A 10,537-nucleotide genomic window follows, 5' to 3' on the forward strand; every position below is an offset into this window, starting at 1 on the left:
ACTTCATTTCGGCGGCTATTTCATTTGAATGGTCGACTTGATGTAAGCCAACACTCTTCCTACCTTGTGAATTTCTACCATTCTTGGATGATAATGTTCCATGCAAAGAATTTTCACTCATGCTCTCATAAAGACGCCACACGTCATCCTCATGCCTGTCAATGTAAGAGCTACCCATAGAAGTATCAACCATGCCTTTGTAATTGTCCGATAAGCTCTCAAAGAAATATTGAACTAATTGCCATTTGGGCATGTCATGATGTGGACACTTCCTAAGCAATTCATTAAAACGTTCCCATGCTTCATGAAATGTTTCTCCATCCCCATGTGAAAATTCCCGAATTGAGGTTCTCATGGCATTGGTCTTAGAAACTGGATAGTACTTTTTCAAGAACTCTTGTTGCATTTCTGCCCAAGAAGTGATTGAAAAAGGCCTAAGATTGTTAAACCAATATTTTGCCTTGTCTTTTAAGGTGAATGGAAAAAGTTTGAGTCTTAAGACCTCTTCCGGCATGTCCGTATATTTTACGGAGGAACATACTTCAAGAAACACATCCAAATGCTTGTAAGGTTCTTCACTTGGAAGTCCATGATAATTAGGAAGCATTTGAATAGTTTGTGGCTTAATTTCATAATGATGTGCTCTCAATGGCAGCAATTGAATGTATGTAGGTGCATTATATTCATTAGGCACATAGTGATCTCTTAAAGCAAGTGGAGGATTAGCAATTTGAGGTGTAACATGGGCAACTTGATTTTGATTTCCTTGAATGATGGGAGGTTGTGGAGCATACATTGGCCTTGGCATTCCCAATGGAACTTGGCCTTTTTGTTGTTATGGTTGGTGAATGAATGGCCTAGGTATGTCTAATGGTACTTAAATGTTCTCATGATGCACATTTGGATAGAGGATACCTTGTTGGTTTATGTGACCAAGGTCTTCTGTATGCTCTTCATTATGGCCTTCCATTGATGTAATAGATAGGGTAGAACTACAACTTCCTCTTCCCCTAGGATTTCTAACTACGGATTCATGATGTAAATCAAGAGGGACAAGAGTTGGTCTTAGTGATCTACGACCATGCATGCACAATGTAAAAACACACAAACACAATGAATGAACAAACACTTCGACTTCACAACAATTCAATGAACTTCCTCCACAAACACTTAATCCATACTCCTATGCTTTAACAACAATGATGCAAAGAACAATTAAGAATGCCTCCACGCGGGCTCACGATTTATCTAAGAATTTGAAAACAAGTCTCCACGCGGGCCGACGATTTAACTAAGGGATTGAGTAAAGAAAGTCTCACGAAGGTCCTTTAGCACTTCAACTCCAAATTTAGCTTAGCTTAGCAAATTTTTTTTTTTTTTTAATTTTTAGCCTTTTTCCTTCTTTGCTTTGCTTGGTAACTCCTTTGCTTATCTTCTAGCTCAATCCACCTTGTCAAAGATGAACAAACACAATAAGTAATCAAAAGAAAATTAAAAACAAGATCAAAAGAGTACTAATTTCTAATTGATTTCATAAAAAAAGACATTGCCTAATCCTCGGCAATGGCGCAAAAAACTTGGTGGTGGTGTTGTCGTTGCACTACACCACAAGTTTAAGAATGTGCATTAAGGCGATGGCCAAGTTTTACATTTATAAAAGCCACTACTACCTTCACTATAGTTAGGGTGAGTAGGGATCATCCCAAAGGATTGGAGTCGAATTTGGTTGTGGAATCAGTATTAGGGTTAGTAGGTCGAGTGATCAAACAAATAGTTGGTTGGTTGATTAACTAGAGAGCAAATTAAACTAAATAATTGAATGTAATAAAGAGTAAGTAAGAGAGAGAGATCTTGGGATTTAGAGGTCACCACCAAACAATACTTTTCTACACCCTTAACAAGTGACTAATGAGGGAAATGTGTGTTGTAATATTGATATGTGTGTGTGTTTGGTTGATTCAATTAGCAAGGGTGACCAATTAAGTATATATTTCCTAATCAACATGTGAAAAGCACAATATATCTAACAATTAAGTATATATTGTCTAAGTAGCAGGTGAAAAGCACAATATATCTAGCAAGTCATTAATCCTTTCATTAAGCTCATAAGCCAAATACACCACAAGGTTAGAGACATATGCTACTGATAAGCGCCGAATATTGTATATTCAAGCGCCCTAAATTGCATTAGTAAAGTCCGTTGTATGTTAATTTATGTAGATTATCTTCATTTCTATGTTTTTATGCATTTTCAGGTTCATTGGCCAAAATGGAACAAGAATAAGGCCTTGTGGAATCTTGAGCAACAAAAGGTGCCAATGCTGAATTCTGGCAGTAGTAGAACTTGGACTTTGCTCGCCATTTTGAACTTCCAAACTCGAGAACTGGACTTCCCTCATAACATGAAAGATTTAGAGCTCTGAATTAGCTTTCCAAATCTTCAAACGGTTTGTCATTCGGAGCTTGGAGCAGAGAGTTATGGCCTTGTTACCTGAGGTGCGCAGAACTGCCTGGCAGCAATGAAATTCTGTCTTGATCTTCATTTTCGACCAACCATCCTTGAGATTTGGATCTCCACCAAAACATGAAATATTTAGAGCTCTGAATTAGCTTTCTAAATCTTTAAACAGTTCATCATTCGGAGTTTGGATCGCAAAGTTATGGCTATTTAACCAAAGTAGGTCTGGGCGGAGCAAGTGAAGCATGGAGCTTTTTACACTAAATTCGAGTGCTCGAGGCCTTGCTTAGAGTGCTCGAATTTTGGGCAGAATGCCCTTCGGAAATGGCTCATTTCAGCCCACTTGCACCTTGGTTTCTTCATTTTGTTTTCCTCTTTAATGAAGTGGTTGGAGATGTTGGTTGGTGGCCTTTTTGGTGGTAGATAAGAGGGATAAGAGCCACACAAATGAAAAAGCTTCATTCTACAAGATTAGAGGAGAGAGAAGAGAGCAAAGGAAGGAGAGTTCTTGGAGCAAGAAAGGGGAGCTCGAAAATGGAAGGAGGATCCATGGTTCTTCTTCATTCTAAGGCTCCCATGTGTAACTAACTCCTCCTCTAGGGAGGTAATGGAACCCCTCATTGTAAGCATGCTTTACTTTTGATTCTAGTTTGGGAAAAATAATGTATTTTTGTGGTGATTCCATAATCTAGAACTCTTACTTGATGTAATGAATTGATTTTGATTTAATGATCATGTTGGACCTACTTTCTTGTCTTAGAATGTATGTTTTCATGGTTGTATGGTTTACATTTTCATGGTGACAATGAAGATGAGATTTTTGGAATAGTTTTAATGGCATGTTGTTGAGAGATTTGATAGGCCATAGCTTAGGTTCTTCCCTTGATGGCTTATTCTTAATTCTTAGCTTCATGTGCTCTTATCATGTGATTGATGGTTTGACAATTTCTGGCTTAGTGAACATGTCTTAAATTACACTTTAGTTTAGGTAATTGAGCATGTAAAATCTTTGATAAATTGTTCTTGCCTGTTGATTCCATGAATCCTTTGAAGGTAATGTAGTAACCATGAGTAACTACTTATCATAGCCACATATTTATGTTGTTTTTCCCCGAATGAATCATATTCTAGCATGTTTATATTGTAGGTGGTGAAGTTACTCCCCTAGTCTCTTTTACTGACATTTTATCTCTTTTAAATTCTTGCAAGTTCTATTTTATGCATCTTAATTTCATAGCTTTAGTGACAAACCAAGCAAACACCTTATTACCCCTTATCATTCTAAGAACAATTCTAGACACTTAGGTTGCCATAGACTAGCGCAGTCCCAGTGGTTCGACTTACCCGACCAATAGCCCTATTTTACAATGATTCGTGCTATTGCGAAGGTTGATGTTTAATTGACCAACCGATCAGCGACTTACATTCAAAAGTATGGAACATCAAACAACAAGCATGGATTGTCCTCTCATCTAACAACTATGCTACCATTGCACTACAATTAAGCTAATGACATGAAATTAAACTAATTAAGCTAAGGGAGAGGCACAATCCATCAAGAAATGAGTATGAACCATCAAGAAAATTACAAGAGCATTCCATTAAGCACTATGTTTTGACAATCTCTAGATCTATGGCATTAATATACATAGACATGCATCAATAACACAAGATATAGAGACAAACACATGAACATCTATTCCAGCATACATAGACATGTGGATAGAATGAAATGATCAATTGGAAGCATTAAACCACATAAATCATTGAATAAACAAGATTTATATATATAAAAGTGCCAAAACATGTATTACAACACTAATCCCTCAATAATACACAAAATCAAGATGTAAAAAGCATGCTTGGGGCTAACTCTAGCCCTAAGAGGATGTCTAGCCACTCATAGTAATGCTTCTCTGACCCGCAAGGGCAAACTCCATGGAAGAAATCTACTCCTTGGTTGATGAAGAGCTCCCAAGCTTGTGTCTCTAGCCTTCTCCTCCTTTCTTCCTCCATAAGAATAACCTCTATTGTGATAGATCACCCCTAAGTGTATCTCCCTCAAAAAGTGTATCATATTCTATATGTAGGTAGGTCAGGTGACACACAAAATGAGCTGGGGTCGTGCAGAAAATATTCCCCAATGATTGGATAAGGACAGCTTTCAATGAGCTGGAAATTTAACTTTTTCGCACTGGAGGAAGTTCGATCGATCAAACCTTGGACTTGGATCGATCGAACATAGCTGAGATCTATCGAACTGAAGTTGAATCGATCCCCAATGGCGGTGCCTTTTTGGATAAAAACAAATCTGAGATATTTCGAAGATATTTTTGGGAAAAGGACAAATGTTGTTGGTAGGGTGGTACAACTAGATAAGATCAATCATTTGGATAAGGACAAAGTAGTTCAATCGATCGAAGAATGATGTTGGATCGATCAAACTTTAAGATCTCTAAAAATGTCATCATGGCTCAGATCGATCTTAATGTGCTGAGATCGATCATGTTGGATCGATCGAACTTTGATCTGAGATCGATCGAAGATGTTGAATTCCACCTTTTGCTTCCACTTGGCTCCTTTCTTTGATTCATCCTAGAATTGCTTCATTTCTGCTCTTATTTGGCTGAGTTAGCTTATTTTCGGGATAAGTGCCTGAAAATGGAAATAACACGAAATCAATCTAAAACGGTAATGTAAGATAGATAAATGTACTAGAATGCCTAAGCTTAAGGGGTTTAAATACGCACTTTTCAGCGCTCATCAGTGTCAAATGTGTATATTTGCTTCTAAACTTGTAATGTGTGCCTAAGCACACTTTTTGATTCTCATTTTATGTATATGACATAAGGCCATGGGCCAAACTTCTTTTGGAATAGAATATATGTCATGGATGTTAAATCTTGCCTTTAATGAGAATATATGAAAAATCATGCGTTTTAGTATGCTATTTTACACCGGAGCTTACATTGTGTATAAAATTCGTCCATTAGCATTCATTTATCTTGCATGAAGTGTGGCCAAGGTCCAAACGGTATTTCGAAACCATTTTATAATTTTGAATTCCGAGTTTTTATTCCAAGTTCTATTTTTGTCGTTTTGGCCGTCGGGGGTTCATATTTTATATCGGCAATATTTTTAAGCCATGAACTATTGTACCACGTCCTATTAGGTATGTTATGTTTGCATGCATAATTGTTTTCATGAAAAACTTCTTCTGTGGTGAAATGAGCCTCCTATGGACTCATTTTGCATCTTTGTTGCATAATCTGGTCATAGGGCATTCTAGGGTTTTCCTTTAGGAAATAAATTCCAATCTCAACTTGTTTACTTAGAAAACATGATTTTAGGGGGGGTTTCTTCTTCGTGTTTTTCCAGAAAATGTCATCTTGGTACCGAAAGTCCATCGCAAAGTTCAGCTTTTTGTTTCTCAATTTAGCAGCTTTTTGACCCTCATGACCAGAATTCATGGAGGGGCATTTTGGGCATTTCACAGTAAGATTTTTTTAATTTTCTTCCATTTTTTCATGTAGAAAATGCAATTTTAAGTGGGGTTTCTTCTTTGTGTTTTTCTGAAAAATGTCATATTGGCTTTTAAAATTCTAGTTTTTGCCCAAAAACCCCTACTGCCAGGTTTTTGCTGAGTTGTAGCACAAGTGATCGAGTGGTGGATTCTTGTAACCGGTTACATGAGCATGGGCAGTGTTGTGGTCTTGAATTTTTTCCTCCTAACCGGTTAGATGTGCTTGGGTTGGCTTCTTTTGACCTTTTTGCCCTTTTTTCTTCCGTTAGTCATATCTTCTTCATCCGGATTCTGGATCAAGTGATTCTTGAGTTTAAGTTCATTAATTTTTCATTTTCTTTCCAATGGTGTGCTCGGTAGCACCCACTTTTATTATGGGAATGACCGTTTTGGCCCTTGGTTCATTCTTGTCCGTTTTTGAAGCTTTGCTTCCGCATTTGTTTCCTTTGGGTTCCATGACCTCATTGAGTGTCACATTGGTGTCTTAGAGATGTGTTGTATCTCTAGAGACCATTGTTTCATCTTTTACTTCTACATTATGGATACAGTTCGGGTCATCACAGGACACACTGGGTTATAAAATCCAGGGTCATCATAGATGGTATCAGAGCTCCTAGGTTTGAATACCTTGGACGACGGGTTTTAGGTGCATATCATGCTTTTGTTGATGTATTTTGATGTTCTTACATGCTTTTTGATAACATGTTTTAGTGTTGTAACATGTTTACGTGTTTCTTGATAACATGCTCGGTGTGATGACATGTTTTCTACACTTATAGGCTTATGTGTTTAAGAGCATCCTTATTTGACATGTATGCTTATTTGTTTAAGTGCTTAACTATTTTAAACAGCTTTCTTAGATTGCTTTAGCATGACCGTATGTTGTATACATTGACATGCTACTTATTTGATGCATTCATTGAGCGAGTTACATTCGATTATAATAAGTTATGCTATTATTGATCTTGTCTCCTTTTCACGCATGTAGCATCACAATCTTGACTCGTGGAGAGTCTTCTCGTTAGGGCTTAGGTGCGCGTAGTGTTGTAGTCTCCGTCTGGTGAGATGAAATGTAGGCCACGAAGGCACCGTTTTGTCTCATTTTCTTTTGTCTCTTCGTGGTGTAGTCATGGTAGTGTTAGAGGTGTCGGTGTCATCTCTTAGGACTTCGTAGTGTTCTTAACGTTGTTGATGTCATTGAGGTCTTTGTTTCTAGCGTCATGGGAGGATGAGTCAGGACTGACTCGAATCCTAACTTAGGGAGATGGTTTTTAGATTTGGGAAGTTACCTTGTGAGCCTCAGGGTGAGGTTCTCGTGTTTTACCTTCTTAGGGTTATGGTTTCTAGATTTGGATAGGTGTGTTGACCTAGAATCCTTCTTGTGTTGCCTCGGACAGCTCTTACGAGCTACAGTTGTGATGTGAGTGGTTTCGTGTAATTAATTGCGCTGGTGCAATTAATTACTCTCCCTTATCTTTGGAGATTTAGGGCATTGTGTTAAGGTCCCATAAGAATCCTTTAGAGTTCCTATCGAACTCGTTGGCATCTTGGTTTGGGGGATGATTCATTTCCTCGTAGTGAGAGATTGAACTCATCTAGGATCGGTTTTACATTTTCTGCATGTTGTCTTTTGAGAGGCATTCCATTCATTTCTTTTGACTTTGCGAACTTGCTATTTGTATGATCACTTTTACACGTTTATGAGCCCTATTGTTTTCGGGCATACATTAGAAACATGTTTAGGAGTATGCACTAAATGAGTACTTGGTTTATATTATTTCATTTTCGTACTTATATTGGGGTTTTATGACCTTGGTTGTTGGGATTTTCAGGAATGAGCTACGTAGTAGACTTGTGTTTTGAGGATTTTAGTTGTCCAGTATAGGGATTTTGACCCAGCGTTTCGTCTTCTGTATGTAGCCTTACGGTAGGTCTACTTTAGATTTGTGCTTAGAGTTTCAGTTTTGTGGGTCCAATCCAATGGCTTGAGGGCACAGACTTGTTAGGCTGTGGATTCGGAACTGGTGTTGTTGTTGTAGCGTTTTCAGATATGGGGGTTGTTAGGTACGCCAGCGTTGGGGATCTAAGGCCTTAAGCGTAACGGTACCAATGACATTGTTGTTAGACTTTTGGGATTGGTGATGGACGGTGTCGTCGGCCTACCACAAGCTTAAAGAGTGTGAAATTTAAAGCGAGGGCCAAGAGTTTTACATTTATAGAAGCCACTACTACCTGTCACTATAAATATATCTAAGGCGAGTACGATTATCCCAAGGGATTGTGAGGGTCGAACAAGGTTGTGGAATCGCTATTAGGGCTAGTAGGTCGAGTGATCAAACAATTGGTTGGTTGGTTGATTAGAGAGTAACTAAATTGAATTAAGTGATAACAAAAGAATGCAACTAAAAGTAAGTAAGAGAGAGAAGAGTCTTGGGCTTTGGAGATCACCACCAAGCAATGCATTTCTATACCATTGACAAGTGACTAATTAGGGAAAATGGTGTGTTGCAATATTGGTGTGTGTGTGTGTTTGGTTGATTCAACAAGCAAGGATGACTAGTTAAGCATGTATTGTCTAAACATCATGTGAAAGGCACAATATATCTAAGCAATGAAGCATATATTGTCTAAACAACATGTGAATGGCACAATAGATCAAAGCAAGTCATTAATCCTTTCATTAAGCTCACAATCCAAATACAATACAAGGTTAGAGACATATGCTACTTACATTCAAAAGCATGGAACATCAAACAATAGGTATGGATTGTCTTTCCATTTAACACTACACTACAACTACACTACTAGCATGAAAATAAACTAGGGGAGAGGCACAATCCATCAAGGAACAAGTATGAACCATCAAGAAAATCACAAGAGCATTACATTAAGCACTATGTTTTGACAATCTCTAAATCTATAGCATTAATACACATAAACATGCATCAATAACACTAAATCTAAAGACAAGCACATGAACATCTATTCTAGCATACATAGACATATGGATAGAATGAAATGATCAATTGAAAGCATTTATCAACGTAAATCATTGAACAATTAAGATCTATATATATCAAAGTGCCAAAACAATAATTACAACACTAATCCCTCAATAATACACAAGATTAAGATAAAGAAAGCATGCTTGGGGCTAACTCTAGCCCCAAGAGGATGTCTAGCCACTCATGGTAATGTTGCTCCAACCTTCAAGGGCTAACTCCATGGTTGAGATCTGCTCCTTGTTGATGAAGAACTCCAATGGTGTCTCTAGCCTCCTCCTCTTTTCTTCTACACTAAGAATTGCCTCTAAAGTTCTCTACCAAAATGTTAAGTCTCCTTGTACATTGTTTCTCCCTCAAAAAGTGCATCATATTCTTTTTATAGGTAGGTAAAGTGACACACCAAATGAGCTGGGGTCATGCAAAGAATATTCTCTAATGATTGGATAGAGGACAGATTGAACAAGCTGGCTTTTTAACTTTTTCGCACTGGAGGAAGTTCGATCGATCAAACCTTGGACTTGGATCGATCGAACTTGGTTGAGATCTATCGAACTTAGGCTGGATCAATCCAACTGGTTGAGCTTTTTGGGAAAAGACAAATCCGAGATATTTTGGGAGTTATTTTTGAGAAAAGGACAAAAGTGGTTAGTGGGTGGTGCAGCTATGGATAAGATCAATCATTTGAATAAGGACAAAAATGTTCGATTGATCAAAGGGTGGTGTTGGATCGATTGAACTTTGGACTTTTTGTTTTGGGTCAAGGTTTGGATCTATCTTGAAGTACTGAGATCGATCATTGTTCGATCGATCGAACCTTGAAGTTGGATCGATCGAACTTTGCTGCTTCCCATATTTGGCTTCATTTGCTTCTTTCTTTTTCTACTTTGCTCATTTCTTTGTTTAATCCCAGAATTGCTTTAATTAAGCTCTTATTTGGCTGAGTTAGCTTATTTTCGGGATAAGTGCCTGAAAATGGAAATAATACGAAATCAATCTAAAACGGTAAAGTAAGATAGATAAAGGTACTAGAATGCCTAAGCTTAAGGGGTTTAAATACGCATTTTTTAGCGCTCATCACACCCCCAAACTTAAATATTGCTAGTCCCTAACAATGAACTAGAAAGTAAAGGAATGAAATGAACAACTATACATGTATGAATCTAGAAAACAATAAATGGATAATGCCACTTTCGCAGGGAACACGATTGGACTTAGCACATGCAACAAGCCTTTTAAACCCCTAGGTTACCCTTAGTGGACGAGTGAAGTCTCGTGAGGGTTTCCAGAAATGGTACCCACAAACATTAAGCTCATTCTTTCAAAAGATGCACCAATATTGCAAACAAGCATTGGGAGAAAACTACCTTAAGTATGCAATTTTTCAAACATTTCTAAGCAGTCTCCCAAAATCTTAACATCAAGCAAGCAAATATGGTCCTCCACACATCAAGAAAATGATCATTCAAATCAAAACAACTCTAGAATCCTTTTGAGTGGACCGGCATCAAATGTGTTGCTATTTTAGCCAACTAAAGAATTAATCACATCCTT

General features: G+C 37.7%; 1 pseudogene; it reads left to right on the forward strand.

Annotated features, from left to right (window-relative positions):
• The first annotated feature begins 251 nt into the window (after nucleotides 1-251).
• On the forward strand, nucleotides 252-350 carry LOC132275548 (small nucleolar RNA R71; annotated as a pseudogene).
• The last annotated feature ends 10,187 nt before the right edge of the window (nucleotides 351-10,537 follow it).

This window comes from Cornus florida, unplaced genomic scaffold, assembly GCF_030987335.1.
Source record: "Cornus florida cultivar Cherokee Brave unplaced genomic scaffold, ASM3098733v1 CherokeeBrave_3.0.0_Hap2_Chr09, whole genome shotgun sequence".
In the NCBI taxonomy this organism is placed as follows: Eukaryota; Viridiplantae; Streptophyta; class Magnoliopsida; order Cornales; family Cornaceae; genus Cornus; species Cornus florida.